Raw genomic sequence first — 26,720 nt, forward strand, 5'->3', positions numbered from 1 at the left:
TCTCCTTCATTTGATTTATATGTTTAATAATCTTATTCCAATTCTCACTAAAAATAATAAATGTGCTGCACAAATTGTGGTACATGTTTCTTCCCTCTCAGCAGGGAGATTCCGTTTGATGACTTCTATGTTTGCTCTACCATCGAGTGTGATTTTGTCTCATAAGAACCATCACTCCCAATATTCTGTGTATTGCAGTTATTGTGAAAGACTTCTTTCTTTTGCTTGGTTCTTCTTTTGATTGATACCGTTATCGCTTATATTCATCAATTTCACAGTGGAGTAATGTATTTGAATCATGAAATGTGGTTAAGTGTTTGTTCTCTACAGCAGGGTCAGCTGGTTTTATGGCCACAAAGCAGATTCTGCATTCAATGGGTTTTTGTTGGGGATGGGACACCACATACACCTTACTGAATAATGGATGTTCGGAATTTGATAAATCATCTTGTTTAGGTATCTCCTTCATTTGCTTTATATGTTTAATAATCTTATTCCAATGGTCACTAAAAATAATCAGTTTGCTGCACAAATTGTGGTACATGTTTCTTCCCTCTCAGCAGGTAGATTCCGTTTGATGACTTCTATGTTTGCTCTACCATCGAGTGTGATTTTGTCTGATAAGAGCCATACTCCCAGCATTCTGTCTATTGGAGTTGTTGGGAAAAAATTCTTTCTTTTGCTAATTGCTTCTTTTGATTGATACCGATATCACCTATACTCATCAATTTCACAGTGGAGTAATGTATTTGAATCGTGAAATGTGGTTAAGTGTTTGTTCTCTACAGCAGGGTCAGCTGGTTGTATGGCCACAAAGAAGATTCTCCATTCAATAGGTTTTTGGTGCAGATGGGACACCACATGAATAAGGGATGTTTGAAATATGATAAACCTTCTTCTTTAGGTATCTCCTTCATTTGCTTTACATGTTTAAAAATCTTTTTCCAATGGTCACTAAAAATAATCAATGTGGTGCACAAGTTGTGGTACATGTTTCTTCCCCCTCAGCTGAGACATTCCGTTTGATGACTGCTATGTTTGTTCTACCATCGAGAGTGATTTTGTCTGATAAGAACCATCACTCCCAGCATTCTGTCTATTGGAGTTGTTGGGAAAAAATTCTTTCTTTTGCTAGGTGCTTCTTTTGATTGATACCGTTATCACTTATACTCATCAATTACACAGTGGAGTAATGTATTTGAATCGTGAAATGTGGTTAAGTGTTTGTTCCTTACAGCAGGGTCAGCTGGTTGTATGGCCTCAAAGCAGGTTCTGCATTCAATGGGTTTTTTGTTGGAGATGGGACACCACATACACTTTACTGAATAACGGATGTTCGGAATTTGATGAATCTTCTTGTTTAGGTATCTCCTTCATTTGCTTTATATGTTTAATACTCTTATTCCAATGGTCACTAAAAATAATCAGTGTGCTGCACAAATTGTGGTACATGTTTCTTCCCTCTCAGCAGTGACATTCCGTTTGATGACTGCTATGTTTGCTCTACCATCTTGTGTGATTTTGTCTGATATGAGCCATCACTCCCAGCATTCTGTCTATTGGAGTTATTGGGAAAGACTTCTTTCTTTTGCTAAGTGCTTCTTTTGATTGATACCGTTCTCACGTATATTAATCAATTTCACAGTGGAGTAATGTATTTGAATCGAGAAATGTGGTTAAGTGTTGCTTCTTTACAGCAGGGTCAGCTGGTTGTATGGCCGCAAAGCAGATTCTACATTCAATGGGTTTTTGGTGCAGATGGGACTCCACATTCACCTTACTGAATAAGGGATGTTTGGAATGTGATAAATCTTCTTGTTTAGATATCTCCTTCATTTGCTTTATATGTTTAATAATCTTATTCCAATCGTCACTAAAAGTAATAAATGTGCTGCACATATTGTGGTACATGTTTCTTCCCTCTCAGCAGGGAGATTCCGTTTGATGACTTCTATGTTTGCTCTACCATCGAGTGTGATTTTCTCTGATAAGAACCATCACTCCCAGCATTCTGTCTATTGGAGTTATTGGGAAGGACTTCTGTCTTTTGGTAGGTACTTTATTTGATTGATACCGTTATCACTTATATTCATCAATTTCACAGTGGAGTAATGTATTTGAATCGTGAAATGTGGTTAAGTGTTTGTTCTCTACAGGAGGGTCAGCTGGTTGTATGGCCACAAAGCATATTCTCTATTCAATGGGTTTTTGGTGCAGATGGGACACGATGTGCACCTTACTGAATAACGGAAGTTCGGAATGTGATAAAGCTTCTTGTTTATGTATCTGCTTCATTTGCTTTACATGTTTAAAAATGTTATTCCAATGGTCACTAAACATAATAAATGTGCTGCACAAATTGTGGTACATGTTTCTTCCCTCACAGCAGGGAGATTCTGTTTGATGACTGCTATGTTTGTTCTATCATCGAGTGTGATTTTGTCTGATAAGAACCATCACTCCCAGCATTCTGTCTATTGGAGTTGTTGGGAAAAAATTCCTTCTTTTGCTAGGTGCTTCTTTTGATTGATACCGTTATCACTTATACTCATCAAGTTCACAGTGGAGTAATGTACTTGATTCGTGAAATGTGGTTAAGTGTTTGGTCTTTACAGCAGGGTCAGCTGGTTGTATGGCCTCAAAGCAGATCCTGCAATAAATGGGTTTTTGGTGCAGATGGGACACCACATGCACCTTAGTGAGTAACGGATGTTCGGAATTTGATAAATCTTCTTGTTTGGGTATCTACTTCATTTGCTTTATGTGTTTAAAAATCTTATTCCAATGGTCACTAAATATAATAAATGTGCTGCACAAATTGTGGTACATGTTTCTTCCCTCACAGCAGGGAGATTCCATTTGATGACTGCTATGTTTGTTCTACCATTGAGTGTGATTTTGTCTGGTAAGACCCATCACTCCCAGCGTTCTGTCTATTGGAGTTGTTGGGAAAAAATTCTTTCTTTTGCTAGGTGCTTCTTTTGATTGATACCGTTATAACATATACTCATCAATTTCACAGTGGAATAATGTGTTTGAATCGTGAAATGTGGTTAAGTGTTAGGTCTTTACAGCAGGGTCAGCCGGTTGTATGGCCTCAAAGCAGATTCTGCATTCAATGGGTTTTTGGTGCAGATGGGACACCACATGCACCTTACTGAATAACGGATGTTCGGAATTTGATAAATCTTCTTGTTTAGGTATCTACTTCATTTGCTTTATATGTTTAAAAATCTTATTCCAATGGTCACGAAAAATAATAAATGTGCTGCACAAATTGTGGACATGTTTCTTCCCTCTCAGCGGGGAGATTCCGTTTGATGACTGCTATGTTTGTTCTACCTTCGAGTGTGATTTGGTTGGATAAGTACCACCACTCCCAGCATTCTGTCTATTGCTGTTATTGGGAAAGACTTGTTTCTTTTGCTAGGTGCTTCATTTGATTGATACGGTTATCACTTATATTCATCAATTTCACAGTGGAGTAATGTATTTGAATCGTGATATGTGGTTAAGTGTTTGTTCTTTACAGCAGGGTCAGCTGATTATATGGCCACAAAGCAGATTCTCCATTCAGTGGGTTTTTGTTGGAGATGGGACACCACATACACCTTACTGAATAACGGATGTTCGGAATGTGATAAAACCTTCTTGTATAGGTATCTCTTTCATTTGCTTTATATGTTTAAAAATTTTATTCCAATGGTCGCTAAAAATAATAAATGTGCTGCACAAATTGTGGTACATGTTTCTTTCCTCACAGCAGGGAGATGCCGTTTGATGACTGCTATGTTTGTTCTACCATCGAGTGTGATTTTGTCTGATAAGAACCATCACTCCCAGCATTCTGTCTTTTGGAGTTATTGGGAAGGACTTCTCTCTTTTGGTAGGTACTTTATTTGATTGATACCGTTATCACTTATATTCATCAATATCACAGTGGCGTAATGTATTTGAATCGTTAAATGTGGTTAAGTGTTTGCTCTCTACAGCAGGATCAGCTGGTTTTATGGCCACAAAGCAGATTCTCCATTCAGTGGGGTTTAGGTGCAGATGGGACACCATGTGCACCTTACTGAATAACGGAAGTTCGGAAAGAGATAAAGCTTCTTGTTTAGGTATCTCCTTCATTTGATTTATATGTTTAATAATCTTATTCCAATTCTCACTAAAAATAATAAATGTGCTGCACAAATTGTGGTACATGTTTCTTCCCTCTCAGCAGGGAGATTCCGTTTGATGACTTCTATGTTTGCTCTACCATCGAGTGTGATTTTGTGTCATAAGAACCATCACTCCCAATATTCTGTGTATTGCAGTTATTGTGAAAGACTTCTTTCTTTTGCTTGGTTCTTCTTTTGATTGATACCGTTATCGCTTATATTCATCAATTTCACAGTGGAGTAATGTATTTGAATCATGAAATGTGGTTAAGTGTTTGTTCTCTACAGCAGGGTCAGCTGGTTTTATGGCCACAAAGCAGATTCTGCATTCAATGGGTTTTTGTTGGGGATGGGACACCACATACACCTTACTGAATAATGGATGTTCGGAATTTGATAAATCATCTTGTTTAGGTATCTCCTTCATTTGCTTTATATGTTTAATAATCTTATTCCAATGGTCACTAAAAATAATCAGTTTGCTGCACAAATTGTGGTACATGTTTCTTCCCTCTCAGCAGGTAGATTCCGTTTGATGACTTCTATGTTTGCTCTACCATCGAGTGTGATTTTGTCTGATAAGAGCCATACTCCCAGCATTCTGTCTATTGGAGTTGTTGGGAAAAAATTCTTTCTTTTGCTAATTGCTTCTTTTGATTGATACCGATATCACCTATACTCATCAATTTCACAGTGGAGTAATGTATTTGAATCGTGAAATGTGGTTAAGTGTTTGTTCTCTACAGCAGGGTCAGCTGGTTGTATGGCCACAAAGAAGATTCTCCATTCAATAGGTTTTTGGTGCAGATGGGACACCACATGAATAAGGGATGTTTGAAATATGATAAACCTTCTTCTTTAGGTATCTCCTTCATTTGCTTTACATGTTTAAAAATCTTTTTCCAATGGTCACTAAAAATAATCAATGTGGTGCACAAGTTGTGGTACATGTTTCTTCCCCCTCAGCTGAGACATTCCGTTTGATGACTGCTATGTTTGTTCTACCATCGAGAGTGATTTTGTCTGATAAGAACCATCACTCCCAGCATTCTGTCTATTGGAGTTGTTGGGAAAAAATTCTTTCTTTTGCTAGGTGCTTCTTTTGATTGATACCGTTATCACTTATACTCATCAATTACACAGTGGAGTAATGTATTTGAATCGTGAAATGTGGTTAAGTGTTTGTTCCTTACAGCAGGGTCAGCTGGTTGTATGGCCTCAAAGCAGGTTCTGCATTCAATGGGTTTTTTGTTGGAGATGGGACACCACATACACTTTACTGAATAACGGATGTTCGGAATTTGATGAATCTTCTTGTTTAGGTATCTCCTTCATTTGCTTTATATGTTTAATACTCTTATTCCAATGGTCACTAAAAATAATCAGTGTGCTGCACAAATTGTGGTACATGTTTCTTCCCTCTCAGCAGTGACATTCCGTTTGATGACTGCTATGTTTGCTCTACCATCTTGTGTGATTTTGTCTGATATGAGCCATCACTCCCAGCATTCTGTCTATTGGAGTTATTGGGAAAGACTTCTTTCTTTTGCTAAGTGCTTCTTTTGATTGATACCGTTCTCACGTATATTAATCAATTTCACAGTGGAGTAATGTATTTGAATCGAGAAATGTGGTTAAGTGTTGCTTCTTTACAGCAGGGTCAGCTGGTTGTATGGCCGCAAAGCAGATTCTACATTCAATGGGTTTTTGGTGCAGATGGGACTCCACATTCACCTTACTGAATAAGGGATGTTTGGAATGTGATAAATCTTCTTGTTTAGATATCTCCTTCATTTGCTTTATATGTTTAATAATCTTATTCCAATCGTCACTAAAAGTAATAAATGTGCTGCACATATTGTGGTACATGTTTCTTCCCTCTCAGCAGGGAGATTCCGTTTGATGACTTCTATGTTTGCTCTACCATCGAGTGTGATTTTCTCTGATAAGAACCATCACTCCCAGCATTCTGTCTATTGGAGTTATTGGGAAGGACTTCTGTCTTTTGGTAGGTACTTTATTTGATTGATACCGTTATCACTTATATTCATCAATTTCACAGTGGAGTAATGTATTTGAATCGTGAAATGTGGTTAAGTGTTTGTTCTCTACAGGAGGGTCAGCTGGTTTTAAGGCCACAAAGCAGATTCTCCATTCAATGGGTTTTTGGTGCAGATGGGACACCATGTGCACCTTACTGAATAACGGAAGTTCGGAATGTGATAAAGCTTCTTGTTTAGGTATCTCCTTCATTTGCTTTACATGTTTAAAAATCTTATTCCAATGGTCACTAAAAATAATAAATGTGCTGCACAAATGGTGGTAAATGTTTCTTCCCTCACAGCAGGGAGATTCTGTTTGATGACTGCTATGTTTGTTCTACCATCGAGTGTGATTTTGTCTGATAAGAACCATCACTCCCAGCATTCTGTCTATTGGAGTTGTTGGGAAAAAATTCTTTCTTTTGCTAGGTGCTTCTTTTGATTGATACCGTTATCACTTATACTCATCAATTACACAGTGGAGTAATGTATTTGAATCGTGAAATGTGGTTAAGTGTTTGTTCTTTACAGCAGGGTCAGCTGGTTGTATGGCCTCAAAGGAGGTTCTGCATTAAATGGGTTTTTTGTTGGAGATGGGACACCACATACACTTTACTGAATAACGGATGTTCGGAATTTGATAAATCTTCTTGTTTAGGTATCTCCTTCATTTGCTTTTTATGTTTAATACTCTTATTCCAATGGTCACTAAAAATAATCAGTGTGCTGCACAAATTGTGGTACATGTTTCTTCCCTCTCAGCAGCGACATTCCGTTTGATGACTGCTATGTTTGCTCTACCATCGTGTGTGATTTTGTCTGATAAGAGCCATCACTCCCAGCATTCTGTCTATTGGAGTTATTGGGAAAGACTTCTTTCTTTTGCTAAGTGCTTCTTTTGATTGATACCATTCTCACTTATATTAATCAATTTCACAGTGGAGTAATGTATTTCAATCGTGAAATGTGGTTAAGTGTTGCTTCTTTACAGCAGGGTCAGCTGGTTGTATGGCCGCAAAGCAGATTCTACATTCAATGGGTTTTTGGTGCAGATGGGACTCCACATTCACCTTACTGAATAAGGGATGTTTGGAATGTGATAAATCTTCTTGTTTAGGTATCTCCTTCATTTGATTTATATGTTTAATAATCTTATTCCAGTTCTCACTAAAAATAATAAATGTGCTGCACAAATTGTGGTTCATGTTTCTTCCCTCTCAGCAGGGAGATTCCGTTTGATGACTTCTATGTTTGCTCTACCATCGAGTGTGATTTTGTCTCATAAGAACCATCACTCCCAATATTCTGTGTATTGCAGTTATTGTGAAAGACTTCTTTCTAAATCTTCTTGTTTAGGTATCTCCTTCATTTGATTTATATGTTTAATAATCTTTTTCCAGTTCTCACTAAAAATAATAAATGTGCTGCACAAATAGTGGTTCATGTTTCTTCCCTCTCAGCAGGGAGATTCCGTTTGATGACTTCTATGTTTGCTCTACCATCGAGTGTGATTTTGTCTCATAAGAACCATCACTCCCAATATTCTGTGTATTGCAGTTATTGTGAAAGACTTCTTTCTTTTGCTTGGTTCTTCTTTTGATTGATACCGTTATCGCTTATATTCATCAATTTCACAGTGGAGTAATGTATTTGAATCATGAAATGTGGTTAAGTGTTTGTTCTCTACAGCAGGGTCAGCTGGTTTTAAGGCCACAAAGCAGATTCTCCATTCAATGGGTTTTTGGTGCAGATGGGACACCATGTGCACCTTACTGAATAACGGAAGTTCGGAATGTGATAAAGCTTCTTGTTTAGGTATCTCCTTCATTTGCTTTACATGTTTAAAAATCTTATTCCAATGGTCACTAAAAATAATAAATGTGCTGCACAAATTGTGGTACATGTTTCTTCCCTCTCAGCAGGTAGATTCCGTTTGATGACTTCTATGTTTGCTCTACCATCGAGTGTGATTTTGTCTGATAAGAGCCATACTCCCAGCATTCTGTCTATTGGAGTTGTTGGGAAAAAATTCTTTCTTTTGCTAATTGCTTCTTTTGATTGATACCGATATCACCTATACTCATCAATTTCACAGTGGAGTAATGTATTTGAATCGTGAAATGTGGTTAAGTGTTTGTTCTCTACAGTAGGGTCAGCTGGTTGTATGGCCACAAAGAAGATTCTCCATTCAATAGGTTTTTGGTGCAGATGGGACACCACATGAATAAGGGATGTTTGAAATATGATAAACCTTCTTCTTTAGGTATCTCCTTCATTTGCTTTACATGTTTAAAAATCTTTTTCCAATGGTCACTAAAAATAATCAATGTGGTGCACAAGTTGTGGTACATGTTTCTTCCCCCTCAGCTGAGACATTCCGTTTGATGACTGCTATGTTTGTTCTACCATCGAGAGTGATTTTGTCTGATAAGAACCATCACTCCCAGCATTCTGTCTATTGGAGTTGTTGGGAAAAAATTCTTTCTTTTGCTAGGTGCTTCTTTTGATTGATACCGTTATCACTTATACTCATCAATTACACAGTGGAGTAATGTATTTGAATCGTGAAATGTGGTTAAGTGTTTGTTCCTTACAGCAGGGTCAGCTGGTTGTATGGCCTCAAAGCAGGTTCTGCATTCAATGGGTTTTTTGTTGGAGATGGGACACCACATACACTTTACTGAATAACGGATGTTCGGAATTTGATGAATCTTCTTGTTTAGGTATCTCCTTCATTTGCTTTATATGTTTAATACTCTTATTCCAATGGTCACTAAAAATAATCAGTGTGCTGCACAAATTGTGGTACATGTTTCTTCCCTCTCAGCAGTGACATTCCGTTTGATGACTGCTATGTTTGCTCTACCATCTTGTGTGATTTTGTCTGATATGAGCCATCACTCCCAGCATTCTGTCTATTGGAGTTATTGGGAAAGACTTCTTTCTTTTGCTAAGTGCTTCTTTTGATTGATACCGTTCTCACGTATATTAATCAATTTCACAGTGGAGTAATGTATTTGAATCGAGAAATGTGGTTAAGTGTTGCTTCTTTACAGCAGGGTCAGCTGGTTGTATGGCCGCAAAGCAGATTCTACATTCAATGGGTTTTTGGTGCAGATGGGACTCCACATTCACCTTACTGAATAAGGGATGTTTGGAATGTGATAAATCTTCTTGTTTAGATATCTCCTTCATTTGCTTTATATGTTTAATAATCTTATTCCAATCGTCACTAAAAGTAATAAATGTGCTGCACATATTGTGGTACATGTTTCTTCCCTCTCAGCAGGGAGATTCCGTTTGATGACTTCTATGTTTGCTCTACCATCGAGTGTGATTTTCTCTGATAAGAACCATCACTCCCAGCATTCTGTCTATTGGAGTTATTGGGAAGGACTTCTGTCTTTTGGTAGGTACTTTATTTGATTGATACCGTTATCACTTATATTCATCAATTTCACAGTGGAGTAATGTATTTGAATCGTGAAATGTGGTTAAGTGTTTGTTCTCTACAGGAGGGTCAGCTGGTTTTAAGGCCACAAAGCAGATTCTCCATTCAATGGGTTTTTGGTGCAGATGGGACACCATGTGCACCTTACTGAATAACGGAAGTTCGGAATGTGATAAAGCTTCTTGTTTAGGTATCTCCTTCATTTGCTTTACATGTTTAAAAATCTTATTCCAATGGTCACTAAAAATAATAAATGTGCTGCACAAATGGTGGTAAATGTTTCTTCCCTCACAGCAGGGAGATTCTGTTTGATGACTGCTATGTTTGTTCTACCATTGAGTGTGATTTTGTCTGATAAGAACCATCACTCCCAGCGTTCTGTCTATTGGAGTTGTTGGGAAAAAATTCTTTCTTTTGCTAGGTGCTTCTTTTGATTGATACCGTTATCACTTATACTCATCAATTACACAGTGGAGTAATGTATTTGAATCGTGAAATGTGGTTAAGTGTTTGTTCTTTACAGCAGGGTCAGCTGGTTGTATGGCCTCAAAGGAGGTTCTGCATTAAATGGGTTTTTTGTTGGAGATGGGACACCACATACACTTTACTGAATAACGGATGTTCGGAATTTGATAAATCTTCTTGTTTAGGTATCTCCTTCATTTGCTTTTTATGTTTAATACTCTTATTCCAATGGTCACTAAAAATAATCAGTGTGCTGCACAAATTGTGGTACATGTTTCTTCCCTCTCAGCAGTGACATTCCGTTTGATGACTGCTATGTTTGCTCTACCATCGTGTGTGATTTTGTCTGATAAGAGCCATCACTCCCAGCATTCTGTCTATTGGAGTTATTGGGAAAGACTTCTTTCTTTTGCTAAGTGCTTCTTTTGATTGATACCGTTCTCACTTATATTTATCAATTTCACAGTGGAGTAATGTATTTGAATCGTGAAATGTGGTTAATTGTGTGTTCTTTACAGCAGGGCCAGCTGGTTGTATGGCATCAAAGCAGATTCTGCATTGAATGGGTTTTTGGTGCAGATGGGACTCCACATTCACCTTACTGAATAAGGGATGTTTGGAATGTGATAAATCTTCTTGTTTAGGTATCTCCTTCATTTGATTTATATGTTTAATAATCTTATTCCAGTTCTCACTAAAAATAATAAATGTGCTGCACAAATTGTGGTTCATGTTTCTTCCCTCTCAGCAGGGAGATTCCGTTTGATGACTTCTATGTTTGCTCTACCATCGAGTGTGATTTTGTCTCATAAGAACCATCACTCCCAATATTCTGTGTATTGCAGTTATTGTGAAAGACTTCTTTCTAAATCTTCTTGTTTAGGTATCTCCTTCATTTGATTTATATGTTTAATAATCTTTTTCCAGTTCTCACTAAAAATAATAAATGTGCTGCACAAATTGTGGTTCATGTTTCTTCCCTCTCAGCAGGGAGATTCCGTTTGATGACTTCTATGTTTGCTCTACCATCGAGTGTGATTTTGTCTCATAAGAACCATCACTCCCAATATTCTGTGTATTGCAGTTATTGTGAAAGACTTCTTTCTTTTGCTTGGTTCTTCTTTTGATTGATACCGTTATCGCTTATATTCATCAATTTCACTGTGGAGTAATGTATTTGAATCATGAAATGTGGTTAAGTGTTTGTTCTCTACAGCAGGGTCAGCTGGTTTTATGGCCACAAAGCAGATTCTCCATTCAATGGGTTTTTGTTGCAGATGGGACACCACATGGATACGGGATGTTTGGAATATGATAAATCTTCTTGTTTAGGCATCTCCTCCTTCATTTGCTTTATATGTTTAAAAATCTTATTCCAATGGTCACTAAAAATAATCAGTGTGCTGCACAAAATGTGGTACGTGTTTCTTCCCTCTCGGCAGTGACATTCCGTGTGATGACTGCTATGTTTTCTCTACCATCGTGTGTGATTTTGTCTGATAAGAACCATCACTCCCAGCATTCTGTCTATTGGGAGTTATTGGGAAAGGCTTCTTTCTTTTGCTAGGTGCTTCTTTTGATTGATACCGTTCTCACTTATATTTATCAATTTCACAGTGGAGTAATGTATTTGAATCGTGAAATGTGGTTAATTGTGTGTTCTTTACAGCAGGGCCAGCTGGTTGTATGGCCTCAAAGCAGATTCTGCATTGAATGGGTTTTTGGTGCAGATGGGGCTCCACATTCACCTTACTGAATAAGGGATGTTTGAAATATGATAAATCTTCTTCTTTAGGTATCTCCTTCATTTGCTTTCCATGTTTAAAAATCTTATTCCAATGGTCGCTAATAATAATAAATGTGCTGCACAAATTGTGGTACATGTTTCTTCCCTCACAGCAGGGAGATTCTGTTTGATGACTGCTATGTTTGTTCTATCATCGAGTGTGATTTTGTCTGATAAGAACCATCACTCCCAGCATTCTGTCTATTGGAGTTGTTGGGAAAAAATTCCTTCTTTTGCTAGGTGCTTCTTTTGATTGATACCGTTATCACTTATACTCATCAAGTTCACAGTGGAGTAATGTATTTGATTCGTGAAATGTGGTTAAGTGTTAGGTCTTTACAGCAGGGTCAGCTGGTTGTATGGCCTCAAAGCAGATCCTGCAATAAATGGGTTTTTGGTGCAGATGGGACACCACATGCACCTTAGTGAGTAACGGATGTTCGGAATTTGATAAATCTTCTTGTTTGGGTATCTACTTCATTTGCTTTATGTGTTTAAAAATCTTATTCCAATGGTCACTAAATATAATAAATGTGCTGCACAAATTGTGGTACATGTTTCTTCCCTCACAGCAGGGAGATTCCATTTGATGACTGCTATGTTTGTTCTACCATTGAGTGTGATTTTGTCTGATAAGAACCATCACTCCCAGCGCTCTGTCTATTGGAGTTGTTGGGAAAAAATTCTTTCTTTTGCTAGGTGCTTCTTTTGATTGATACCGTTATCACATATACTCATCAATTTCACAGTGGAATAATGTGTTTGAATCGTGAAATGTGGTTAAGTGTTAGGTCTTTACAGCAGGGTCAGCCGGTTGTATGGCCTCAAAGCAGATTCTGCATTCAATGGGTTTTTGGTGCAGATGGGACACCACATGCACCTTACTGAATAACGGATGTTCGGAATTTGATAAATCTTCTTGTTTAGGTATCTACTTCATTTGCTTTATATGTTTAAAAATCTTATTCCAATGGTCACGAAAAATAATAAATGTGCTGCACAAATTGTGGACATGTTTCTTCCCTCTCAGCGGGGAGATTCCGTTTGATGACTGCTATGTTTGTTCTACCTTCGAGTGTGATTTGGTTGGATAAGTACCACCACTCCCAGCATTCTGTCTATTGCTGTTATTGGGAAAGACTTGTTTCTTTTGCTAGGTGCTTCATTTGATTGATACCGTTATCACTTATATTCATCAATTTCACAGTGGAGTAATGTATTTGAATCGTGATATGTGGTTAAGTGTTTGTTCTTTACAGCAGGGTCAGCTGATTATATGGCCACAAAGCAGATTCTCCATTCAGTGGGTTTTTGTTGGAGATGGGACACCACATACACCTTACTGAATAACGGATGTTCGGAATGTGATAAAACCTTCTTGTTTAGGTATCTCCTTCATTTGCTTTATATGTTTAAAAATTTTATTCCAATGGTCGCTAAAAATAATAAATGTGCTGCACAAATTGTGGTACATGTTTCTTTCCTCACAGCAGGGAGATGCCGTTTGATGACTGCTATGTTTGTTCTACCATCAAGTGTGATTTTGTCTGATAAGAACCATCACTCCCAGCATTCTGTCTTTTGGAGTTATTGGGAAGGACTTCTCTCTTTTGGTAGGTACTTTATTTGATTGATACCGTTATCACTTATATTCATCAATATCACAGTGGCGTAATGTATTTGAATCGTTAAATGTGGTTAAGTGTTTGCTCTCTACAGCAGGATCAGCTGGTTTTATGGCCACAAAGCAGATTCTCCATTCAGTGGGGTTTAGGTGCAGATGGGACACCATGTGCACCTTACTGAATAACGGAAGTTCGGAAAGTGATAAAGCTTCTTGTTTAGGTATCTCCTTCATTTGCTTTACATGTTTAAAAATCTTATTCCAGTGGTCACTAAAAATAATAAATGTGCTGCACAAATTGTGGTACATGTTTCTTCCCTCACAGCAGGGAGATTCCGTTTGATGACTGCTATGTTTGTTCTACCATCGAGTGTGATTTTGTCTGATAAGCACCATCACTCTCAGCATTCTGTCTATTGCAGTTATTGGGGAAGACTTCTTTCTTTTGCTAGGTGCTTCTTTTGATTGATACCGTTCTCACTTATATTAATCAATTTCACAGTGGAGTAATGTATTTGAATCGTGAAATGTGGTTAAGTGTTTCTTCTCTACAGCAGGGTCAGCTGGTTTTATGGCCTCAAAGCAGATTGTCCATTCAATGGGGTTTTGGTGCAGATGGGACACCCCATGGATAAGGGATGTTTGGAATATCATAAATCTTCTTGTTTAGGTATCTCCTTCATTTGCTTTATATGTTTAAAAATCTGATTCCAATGGTCACTAAAAAGAATCAGTGTGCTGCACAAATTGTGGTACATGTTTCTTCCCTCTCAGCAGTGACATTCTGTTTGATGACTGCTATGTTTGCTCTATCATCGTGTGTGATTTTGTCTGATAAGAGCCATCACTCCCAGCATTCTGTCTATTGGGTTTATTGGGAAAGACTGCTTTCTTTTGCTAAGTGCTTCTTTTGATTGATACCATTCTCACTTATATTAATCAATTTCACAGTGGAGTAATGTATTTGAATCGTGAAATGTGGTTAAGTGTTGCTTCTTTACAGCAGGGTCAGCTGGTTGTATGGCCGCAAAGCAGATTCTACATTCAATGGGTTTTTGGTGGAGATGGGACTCCACATTCACCTTACTGAATAAGGGATGTTTGGAATGTGATAAATCTTCTTGTTTAGGTATCTCCTTCATTTGATTTATATGTTTAATAATCTTATTCCAATTCTCACTAAAAATAATAAATGTGCTGCACAAATTGTGGTACATGTTTCTTCCCTCTCAGCAGGGAGATTCCGTTTGATGACTTCTATGTTTGCTCTACCATCGAGTGTGATTTTGTCTCATAAGAACCATCACTCCCAATATTCTGTGTATTGCAGTTATTGTGAAAGACTTCTTTCTTTTGCTTGGTTCTTCTTTTGATTGATACCGTTATCGCTTATATTCATCAATTTCACAGTGGAGTAATGTATTTGAATCATGAAATGTGGTTAAGTGTTTGTTCTCTACAGCAGGGTCAGCTGGTTGTATGGCCGCAAAGCAGATTCTACATTCAATGGGTTTTTGGTGGAGATGGGACTCCACATTCACCTTACTGAATAAGGGATGTTTGGAATGTGATAAATCTTCTTGTTTAGGTATCTCCTTCATTTGCTTTCCATGTTTAAAAATCTTTTTCCAATGGTCACTAAAAATAATCAATGTGGTGCACAAGTTGTGGTACATGTTTCTTCCCCCTCAGCTGAGACATTCCGTTTGATGACTGCTATGTTTGTTCTACCATCGAGAGTGATTTTGTCTGATAAGAACCATCACTCCCAGCATTCTGTCTATTGGAGTTGTTGGGAAAAAATTCTTTCTTTTGCTAGGTGCTTCTTTTGATTGATACCGTTATCACTTATACTCATCAATTACACAGTGGAGTAATGTATTTGAATCGTGAAATGTGGTTAAGTGTTTGTTCCTTACAGCAGGGTCAGCTGGTTGTATGGCCTCAAAGCAGGTTCTGCATTCAATGGGTTTTTTGTTGGAGATGGGACACCACATACACTTTACTGAATAACGGATGTTCGGAATTTGATGAATCTTCTTGTTTAGGTATCTCCTTCATTTGCTTTATATGTTTAATACTCTTATTCCAATGGTCACTAAAAATAATCAGTGTGCTGCACAAATTGTGGTACATGTTTCTTCCCTCTCAGCAGTGACATTCCGTTTGATGACTGCTATGTTTGCTCTACCATCGTGTGTGATTTTGTCTGATATGAGCCATCACTCCCAGCATTCTGTCTATTGGAGTTATTGGGAAAGACTTCTTTCTTTTGCTAAGTGCTTCTTTTGATTGATACCGTTCTCACGTATATTAATCAATTTCACAGTGGAGTAATGTATTTGAATCGAGAAATGTGGTTAAGTGTTGCTTCTTTACAGCAGGGTCAGCTGGTTGTATGGCCGCAAAGCAGATTCTACATTCAATGGGTTTTTGGTGCAGATGGGACTCCACATTCACCTTACTGAATAAGGGATGTTTGGAATGTGATAAATCTTCTTGTTTAGATATCTCCTTCATTTGCTTTATATGTTTAATAATCTTATTCCAATCGTCACTAAAAGTAATAAATGTGCTGCACATATTGTGGTACATGTTTCTTCCCTCTCAGCAGGGAGATTCCGTTTGATGACTTCTATGTTTGCTCTACCATCGAGTGTGATTTTCTCTGATAAGAACCATCACTCCCAGCATTCTGTCTATTGGAGTTATTGGGAAGGACTTCTGTCTTTTGGTAGGTACTTTATTTGATTGTTACCGTTATCACTTATATTCATCAATTTCACAGTGGAGTAATGTATTTGAATCGTGAAATGTGGTTAAGTGTTTGTTCTCTACAGGAGGGTCAGCTGGTTTTAAGGCCACAAAGCAGATTCTCCATTCAATGGGTTTTTGGTGCAGATGGGACACCATGTGCACCTTACTGAATAACGGAAGTTCGGAATGTGATAAAGCTTCTTGTTTAGGTATCTCCTTCATTTGCTTTACATGTTTAAAAATCTTATTCCAATGGTCACTAAAAATAATAAATGTGCTGCACAAATGGTGGTAAATGTTTCTTCCCTCACAGCAGGGAGATTCTGTTTGATGACTGCTATGTTTGTTCTACCATCGAGTGTGATTTTGTCTGATAAGAACCATCACTCCCAGCATTCTGTCTATTGGAGTTGTTGGGAAAAAATTCTTTCTTTTGCTAGGTGCTTCTTTTGATTGATACCGTTATCACTTATACTCATCAATTACACAGTGGAGTAATGTATTTGAATCGTGAAATGTGGTTAAGTGTTTGTTCTTTACAGCAGGGTCAGCTGGTTGTATGGCCTCAAAGGAGGTTCTGCATTAAATGGGTTTTTTGTTGGAGATGGGACACCACATACACTTTACTGAATAACGGATGTTCGGAATTTGATAAATCTTCTTGTTTAGGTATCTCCTTCATTTGCTTTTTATGTTTAATACTCTTATTCCAATGGTCACTAAAAATAATCAGTGTGCTGCACAAATTGTGGTACATGTTTCTTCCCTCTCAGCAGTGACATTCCGTTTGATGACTGCTATGTTTGCTCTACCATCGTGTGTGATTTTGTCTGATAAGAGCCATCACTCCCAGCATTCTGTCTATTGGAGTTATTGGGAAAGACTTCTTTCTTTTGCTAAGTGCTTCTTTTGATTGATACCATTTTCACTTATATTAATCAATTTCACAGTGGAGTAATGTATTTCAATCGTGAAATGTGGTTAAGTGTTGCTTCTTTACAGCAGGGTCAGCTGGTTGTATGGCCGCAAAGCAGATTCTACATTCAATGGGTTTTTGGTGCAGATGGGACTCCACATTCACCTTACTGAATAAGGGATGTTTGGAATGTGATAAATCTTCTTGTTTAGGTATCTCCTTCATTTGATTTATATGTTTAATAATCTTATTCCAGTTCTCACTAAAAATAATAAATGTGCTGCACAAATTGTGGTTCATGTTTCTTCCCTCTCAGCAGGGAGATTCCGTTTGATGACTTCTATGTTTGCTCTACCATCGAGTGTGATTTTGTCTCATAAGAACCATCACTCCCAATATTCTGTGTATTGCAGTTATTGTGAAAGACTTCTTTCTAAATCTTCTTGTTTAGGTATCTCCTTCATTTGATTTATATGTTTAATAATCTTATTCCAGTTCTCACTAAAAATAATAAATGTGCTGCACAAATTGTGGTTCATGTTTCTTCCCTCTCAGCAGGGAGATTCCGTTTGATGACTTCCATGTTTGCTCTACCATCGAGTGTGATTTTGTCTCATAAGAACCATCACTCCCAATATTCTGTGTATTGCAGTTATTGTGAAAGACTTCTTTCTTTTGCTTGGTTCTTCTTTTGATTGATACCGTTATCGCTTATATTCATCAATTTCACTGTGGAGTAATGTATTTGAATCATGAAATGTGGTTAAGTGTTTGTTCTCTACAGCAGGGTCAGCTGGTTTTATGGCCACAAAGCAGATTCTCCATTCAATGGGTTTTTGTTGCAGATGGGACACCACATGGATACGGGATGTTTGGAATATGATAAATCTTCTTGTTTAGGCATCTCCTCCTTCATTTGCTTTATATGTTTAAAAATCTTATTCCAATGGTCACTAAAAATAATCAGTGTGCTGCACAAAATGTGGTACGTGTTTCTTCCCTCTCGGCAGTGACATTCCGTGTGATGACTGCTATGTTTTCTCTACCATCGTGTGTGATTTTGTCTGATAAGAACCATCACTCCCAGCATTCTGTCTATTGGGAGTTATTGGGAAAGGCTTCTTTCTTTTGCTAGGTGCTTCTTTTGATTGATACCGTTCTCACTTATATTTATCAATTTCACAGTGGAGTAATGTATTTGAATCGTGAAATGTGGTTAAGTGTGTGTTCTTTACAGCAGGGCCAGCTGGTTGTATGGCCTCAAAGCAGATTCTGCATTGAATGGGTTTTTGGTGCAGATGGGACTCCACATTCACCTTACTGAATAAGGGATGTTTGAAATATGATAAATCTTCTTCTTTAGGTATCTCCTTCATTTGCTTTCCATGTTTAAAAATCTTATTCCAATGGTCGCTAATAATAATAAATGTGCTGCACAAATTGTGGTACATGTTTCTTCCCTCACAGCAGGGAGATTCCGTTCGATGACTGCTATGATTGTTCTACCATCGAGTGTGATTTTGTCTGATAAGAACCATCACTCCCAGCATTTTGTCTATTGCAGTTATTGGGAAAGACTTATTTCTTCAGCTAGGTTCTTCTTTTGATTGATACCGTTATCACTTATATTCATCGATTTCACAGTGGAGTAATGTATTTGAATCGTGAAATGTGGTTAAGTGTTTGTTCTCTACAGCAGGGTCAGCTGGTTGTATGGCCACAAAGCATATTCTCCATTCAATGGCTTTTTGGTGCAGATGGGACACCACCTGCACCTTACTGAATAACGGATGTTCGGAATGTGATAAACCTTCTTGTTTAGGTATCTGCTTCATTTGCTTTACATGTTTAAAAATCTTATTCCAATGGTCACAATAAATAATAAATGTGCTGCACAAATTGTGGTACATGTTTCTTCCCTCACAGCAGGGAGATTCTGTTTGATGACTGCTAAGTTTGTTCTACCATCGAGTGTGATTTTGTCTGATAAGAAGCATCACTCCCAGCATTCTGTCTATTGGAGTTGTTGGGAAAAAATTCTTTCTTTTGCTAGGTGCTGCTTTTGATTGATACCGTTATCACTTATATTCATCAATTTCACAGTGGAGTAATGTATTTGAATCGTGAAATGTGGTTAAGTGTTTGTTCTCTACAGGAGGGTCTGCTGGTTGTATGACCACAAAGCATATTCTCTATTCAATGGGTTTTTGGTGCAGATGGGACACGATGTGCACCTTACTGAATAACGGAAGTTCGGAATGTGATAAAGCTTCTTGTTTATGTATCTGCTTCATTTGCTTTACATGTTTAAAAATCTTATTCCAATGGTCACTAAAAATAATAAATGTGCTGCACAAATTGTGGTACATGTTTCTTCCCTCACAGCAGGGAGATTCTGTTTGATGACTGCTATGTTTGTTCTATCATCGAGTGTGACATTGTCTGATAAGAACCATCACTCCCAGCATTCTGTCTATTGGAGTTGTTGGGAAAAAATTCCTTCTTTTGCTAGGTGCTTCTTTTGATTGATACCGTTATCACTTATACTCATCAAGTTCACAGTGGAGTAATGTATTTGATTCGTGAAATGTGGTTAAGTGTTTGGTCTTTACAGCAGGGTCAGCTGGTTGTATGGCCTCAAAGCAGATCCTGCAATAAATGGGTTTTTGGTGCAGATGGGACACCACATGCACCTTAGTGAGTAACGGATGTTCGGAATTTGATAAATCTTCTTGTTTGGGTATCTACTTCATTTGCTTTATGTGTTTAAAAATCTTATTCCAATGGTCACTAAATATAATAAATGTGCTGCACAAATTGTGGTACATGTTTCTTCCCTCACAGCAGGGAGATTCCATTTGATGACTGCTATGTTTGTTCTACCATTGAGTGTGATTTTGTCTGATAAGAACCATCACTCCCAGCGTTCTGTCTATTGGAGTTGTTGGGAAAAAATTCTTTCTTTTGCTAGGTGCTTCTTTTGATTGATACCATTATCACATATACTCATCAATTTCACAGTGGAATAATGTGTTTGAATCGTGAAATGTGGTTAAGTGTTAGGTCTTTACAGCAGGGTCAGCTGGTTGTATGGCCTCAAAGCAGATTCTGCATTCAATGGGTTTTTGGTGCAGATGGGACACCACATGCACCTTACTGAATAACGGATGTTCGGAATTTGATAAATCTTCTTGTTTAGGTATCTACTTCATTTGCTTTATATGTTTAAAAATCTTATTCCAATGGTCACGAAAAATAATAAATGTGCTGCACAAATTGTGGACATGTTTCTTCCCTCTCAGCGGGGAGATTCCGTTTGATGACTGCTATGTTTGTTCTACCTTCGAGTGTGATTTGGTTGGATAAGTACCACCACTCCCAGCATTCTGTCTATTGCTGTTATTGGGAAAGACTTGTTTCTTTTGCTAGGTGCTTCATTTGATTGATACCGTTATCACTTATATTCATCAATTTCACAGTGGAGTAATGTATTTGAATCGTGATATGTGGTTAAGTGTTTGTTCTTTACAGCAGGGTCAGCTGATTATATGGCCACAAAGCAGATTCTCCATTCAGTGGGTTTTTGTTGGAGATGGGACACCACATACACCTTACTGAATAACGGATGTTCGGAATGTGATAAAACCTTCTTGTTTAGGTATCTCCTTCATTTGCTTTATATGTTTAAAAATTTTATTCCAATGGTCGCTAAAAATAATAAATGTGCTGCACAAATTGTGGTACATGTTTCTTTCCTCACAGCAGGGAGATGCCGTTTGATGACTGCTATGTTTGTTCTACCATCGAGTGTGATTTTGTCTGATAAGAACCATCACTCCCAGCATTCTGTCTTTTGGAGTTATTGGGAAGGACTTCTCTCTTTTGGTAGGTACTTTATTTGATTGATACCGTTATCACTTATATTCATCAATATCACAGTGGCGTAATGTATTTGAATCGTTAAATGTGGTTAAGTGTTTGCTCTCTACAGCAGGATGAGCTGGTTTTATGGCCACAAAGCAGATTCTCCATTCAGTGGGGTTTAGGTGCAGATGGGACACCATGTGCACCTTACTGAATAACGGAAGTTCGGAATGTGATAAAGCTTCTTGTTTAGGTATCTCCTTCATTTGCTTTACATGTTTAAAAATCTTATTCCAGTGGTCACTAAAAATAATAAATGTGCTGCACAAATTGTGGTACATGTTTCTTCCCTCACAGCAGGGAGATTCCGTTTGATGACTGCTATGTTTGTTCTACCATCGAGTGTGATTTTGTCTGATAAGCACCATCACTCTCAGCATTCTGTCTATTGCAGTTATTGGGGAAGACTTCTTTCTTTTGCTAGGTGCTTCTTTTGATTGATACCGTTCTCACTTATATTAATCAATTTCACAGTGGAGTAATGTATTTGAATCGTGAAATGTGGTTAAGTGTTTCTTCTCTACAGCAGGGTCAGCTGGTTTTATGGCCTCAAAGCAGATTGTCCATTCAATGCGGTTTTGGTGCAGATGGGACACCACATGGATAAGGGATGTTTGGAATATCATAAATCTTCTTGTTTAGGTATCTCCTTCATTTGCTTTATATGTTTAAAAATCTGATTCCAATGGTCACTAAAAAGAATCAGTGTGCTGCACAAATTGTGGTACATGTTTCTTCCCTCTCAGCAGTGACATTCTGTTTGATGACTGCTATGTTTGCTCTACCATCCTTTGTGATTTTGTCTGATAAGAGCCATCACTCCCAGCATTCTGTCTATTGGAGTTATTGGGAAAGACTGCTTTCTTTTGCTAGGTGCTTCTTTCGATTGATACCGTTATCACTAATATTCATCAATTTCACAGTGGACTAATGTATTTGAATCGTGAAATGTGGTTAAGTGTTGCTTCTTTACAGCAGGGTCAGCTGGTTGTATGGCCGCAAAGCAGATTCTACATTCAATGGGTTTTTGGTGGAGATGGGACTCCACATTCACCTTACTGAATAAGGGATGTTTGGAATGTGATAAATCTTCTTGTTTAGGTATCTCCTTCATTTGATTTATATGTTTAATAATCTTATTCCAATTCTCACTAAAAATAATAAATGTGCTGCACAAATTGTGGTACATGTTTCTTCCCTCTCAGCAGGGAGATTCCGTTTGATGACTTCTATGTTTGCTCTATCATCGAGTGTGATTTTGTCTCATAAGAACCATCACTCCCAATATTCTGTGTATTGCAGTTATTGTGAAAGACTTCTTTCTTTTGCTTGGTTCTTCTTTTGATTGATACCGTTATCGCTTATATTCATCAATTTCACAGTGGAGTAATGTATTTGAATCATGAAATGTGGTTAAGTGTTTGTTCTCTACAGCAGGGTCAGCTGGTTTTATGGCCACAAAGCAGATTCTGCATTCAATGGGTTTTTGTTGGGGATGGGACACCACATACACCTTACTGAATAATGGATGTTCGGAATTTGATAAATCATCTTGTTTAGGTATCTCCTTCATTTGCTTTATATGTTTAATAATCTTATTCCAATGGTCACTAAAAATAATCAGTTTGCTGCACAAATTGTGGTACATGTTTCTTCCCTCTCAGCAGGTAGATTCCGTTTGATGACTTCTATGTTTGCTCTACCATCGAGTGTGATTTTGTCTGATAAGAGCCATACTCCCAGCATTCTGTCTATTGGAGTTGTTGGGAAAAAATTCTTTCTTTTTCTAATTGCTTCTTTTGATTGATACCGATATCACCTATACTCATCAATTTCACAGTGGAGTAATGTATTTGAATCGTGAAATGTGGTTAAGTGTTTGTTCTCTACAGCAGGGTCAGCTGGTTGTATGGCCACAAAGAAGATTCTCCATTCAATGGGTTTTTGGTGCAGATGGGACACCACATGAATAAGGGATGTTTGAAATATGATAAACCTTCTTCTTTAGGTATCTCCTTCATTTGCTTTACATGTTTAAAAATCTTTTTCCAATGGTCACTAAAAATAATCAATGTGGTGCACAAGTTGTGGTACATGTTTCTTCCCCCTCAGCTGAGACATTCCGTTTGATGACTGCTATGTTTGTTCTACCATCGAGAGTGATTTTGTCTGATAAGAACCATCACTCCCAGCATTCTGTCTATTGGAGTTGTTGGGAAAAAATTCTTTCTTTTGCTAGGTGCTTCTTTTGATTGATACCGTTATCACTTATACTCATCAATTACACAGTGGAGTAATGTATTTGAATCGTGAAATGTGGTTAAGTGTTTGTTCCTTACAGCAGGGTCAGCTGGTTGTATGGCCTCAAAGCAGGTTCTGCATTCAATGGGTTTTTTGTTGGAGATGGGACACCACATACACTTTACTGAATAACGGATGTTCGGAATTTGATGAATCTTCTTGTTTAGGTATCTCCTTCATTTGCTTTATATGTTTAATACTCTTATTCCAATGGTCACTAAAAATAATCAGTGTGCTGCACAAATTGTGGTACATGTTTCTTCCCTCTCAGCAGTCACATTCCGTTTGATGACTGCTATGTTTGCTCTACCATCGTGTGTGATTTTGTCTGATATGAGCCATCACTCCCAGCATTCTGTCTATTGGAGTTATTGGGAAAGACTTCTTTCTTTTGCTAAGTGCTTCTTTTGATTGATACCGTTCTCACGTATATTAATCAATTTCACAGTGGAGTAATGTATTTGAATCGAGAAATGTGGTTAAGTGTTGCTTCTTTACAGCAGGGTCAGCTGGTTGTATGGCCGCAAAGCAGATTCTACATTCAATGGGTTTTTGGTGCAGATGGGACTCCACATTCACCTTACTGAATAAGGGATGTTTGGAATGTGATAAATCTTCTTGTTTAGATATCTCCTTCATTTGCTTTATATGTTTAATAATCTTATTCCAATCGTCACTAAAAGTAATAAATGTGCTGCACATATTGTGGTACATGTTTCTTCCCTCTCAGCAGGGAGATTCCGTTTGATGACTTCTATGTTTGCTCTACCATCGAGTGTGATTTTCTCTGATAAGAACCATCACTCCCAGCATTCTGTCTATTGGAGTTATTGGGAAGGACTTCTGTCTTTTGGTAGGTACTTTATTTGATTGATACCGTTATCACTTATATTCATCAATTTCACAGTGGAGTAATGTATTTGAATCGTGAAATGTGGTTAAGTGTTTGTTCTCTACAGGAGGGTCAGCTGGTTTTAAGGCCACAAAGCAGATTCTCCATTCAATGGGTTTTTGGTGCAGATGGGACACCATGTGCACCTTACTGAATAACGGAAGTTCGGAATGTGATAAAGCTTCTTGTTTAGGTATCTCCTTCATTTGCTTTACATGTTTAAAAATCTTATTCCAATGGTCACTAAAAATAATAAATGTGCTGCACAAATGGTGGTAAATGTTTCTTCCCTCACAGCAGGGAGATTCTGTTTGATGACTGCTATGTTTGTTCTACCATCGAGTGTGATTTTGTCTGATAAGAACCATCACTCCCAGCATTCTGTCTATTGGAGTTGTTGGGAAAAAATTCTTTCTTTTGCTAGGTGCTTCTTTTGATTGATACCGTTATCACTTATACTCATCAATTACACAGTGGAGTAATGTATTTGAATCGTGAAATGTGGTTAAGTGTTTGTTCTTTACAGCAGGGTCAGCTGGTTGTATGGCCTCAAAGGAGGTTCTGCATTAAATGGGTTTTTTGTTGGAGATGGGACACCACATACACTTTACTGAATAACGGATGTTCGGAATTTGATAAATCTTCTTGTTTAGGTATCTCCTTCATTTGCTTTTTATGTTTAATACTCTTATTCCAATGGTCACTAAAAATAATCAGTGTGCTGCACAAATTGTGGTACATGTTTCTTCCCTCTCAGCAGTGACATTCCGTTTGATGACTGCTATGTTTGCTCAACCATCGTGTGTGATTTTGTCTGATAAGAGCCATCACTCCCAGCATTCTGTCTATTGGAGTTATTGGGAAAGACTTCTTTCTTTTGCTAAGTGCTTCTTTTGATTGATACCATTCTCACTTATATTAATCAATTTCACAGTGGAGTAATGTATTTCAATCGTGAAATGTGGTTAAGTGTTGCTTCTTTACAGCAGGGTCAGCTGGTTGTATGGCCACAAAGGAGATTCTACATTCAATGGGTTTTTGGTGGAGATGGGACTCCACATTCACCTTACTGAATAAGGGATGTTTGGAATGTGATAAATCTTCTTGTTTAGGTATCTCCTTCATTTGATTTATATGTTTAATAATCTTATTCCAATTCTCACTAAAAATAATAAATGTGCTGCACAAATTGTGGTACATGTTTCTTCCCTCTCAGCAGGGAGATTCCGTTTGATGACTTCTATGTTTGCTCTACCATCGAGTGTGATTTTGTCTCATAAGAACCATCACTCCCAATATTCTGTGTATTGCAGTTATTGTGAAAGACTTCTTTCTTTTGCTTGGTTCTTCTTTTGATTGATACCGTTATCGCTTATATTCATCAATTTCACAGTGGAGTAATGTATTTGAATCATGAAATGTGGTTAAGTGTTTGTTCTCTACAGCAGGGTCAGCTGGTTTTATGGCCACAAAGCAGATTCTGCATTCAATGGGTTTTTGTTGGGGATGGGACACCACATACACCTTACTGAATAATGGATGTTCGGAATTTGATAAATCATCTTGTTTAGGTATCTCCTTCATTTGCTTTATATGTTTAATAATCTTATTCCAATGGTCACTAAAAATAATCAGTTTGCTGCACAAATTGTGGTACATGTTTCTTCCCTCTCAGCAGGTAGATTCCGTTTGATGACTTCTATGTTTGCTCTACCATCGAGTGTGATTTTGTCTGATAAGAGCCATACTCCCAGCATTCTGTCTATTGGAGTTGTTGGGAAAAAATTCTTTCTTTTGCTAATTGCTTCTTTTGATTGATACCGATATCACCTATACTCATCAATTTCACAGTGGAGTAATGTATTTGAATCGTGAAATGTGGTTAAGTGTTTGTTCTCTACAGCAGGGTCAGCTGGTTGTATGGCCACAAAGAAGATTCTCCATTCAATGGGTTTTTGGTGCAGATGGGACACCACATGAATAAGGGATGTTTGAAATATGATAAACCTTCTTCTTTAGGTATCTCCTTCATTTGCTTTACATGTTTAAAAATCTTTTTCCAATGGTCACTAAAAATAATCAATGTGGTGCACAAGTTGTGGTACATGTTTCTTCCCCCTCAGCTGAGACATTCCGTTTGATGACTGCTATGTTTGTTCTACCATCGAGAGTGATTTTGTCTGATAAGAACCATCACTCCCAGCATTCTGTCTATTGGAGTTGTTGGGAAAAAATTCTTTCTTTTGCTAGGTGCTTCTTTTGATTGATACCGTTATCACTTATACTCATCAATTACACAGTGGAGTAATGTATTTGAATCGTGAAATGTGGTTAAGTGTTTGTTCCTTACAGCAGGGTCAGCTGGTTGTATGGCCTCAAAGCAGGTTCTGCATTCAATG

This window comes from Schistocerca nitens, chromosome 12 (genome assembly GCF_023898315.1).
Source record: "Schistocerca nitens isolate TAMUIC-IGC-003100 chromosome 12, iqSchNite1.1, whole genome shotgun sequence".
Taxonomy (NCBI): Eukaryota; Metazoa; Arthropoda; class Insecta; order Orthoptera; family Acrididae; genus Schistocerca; species Schistocerca nitens.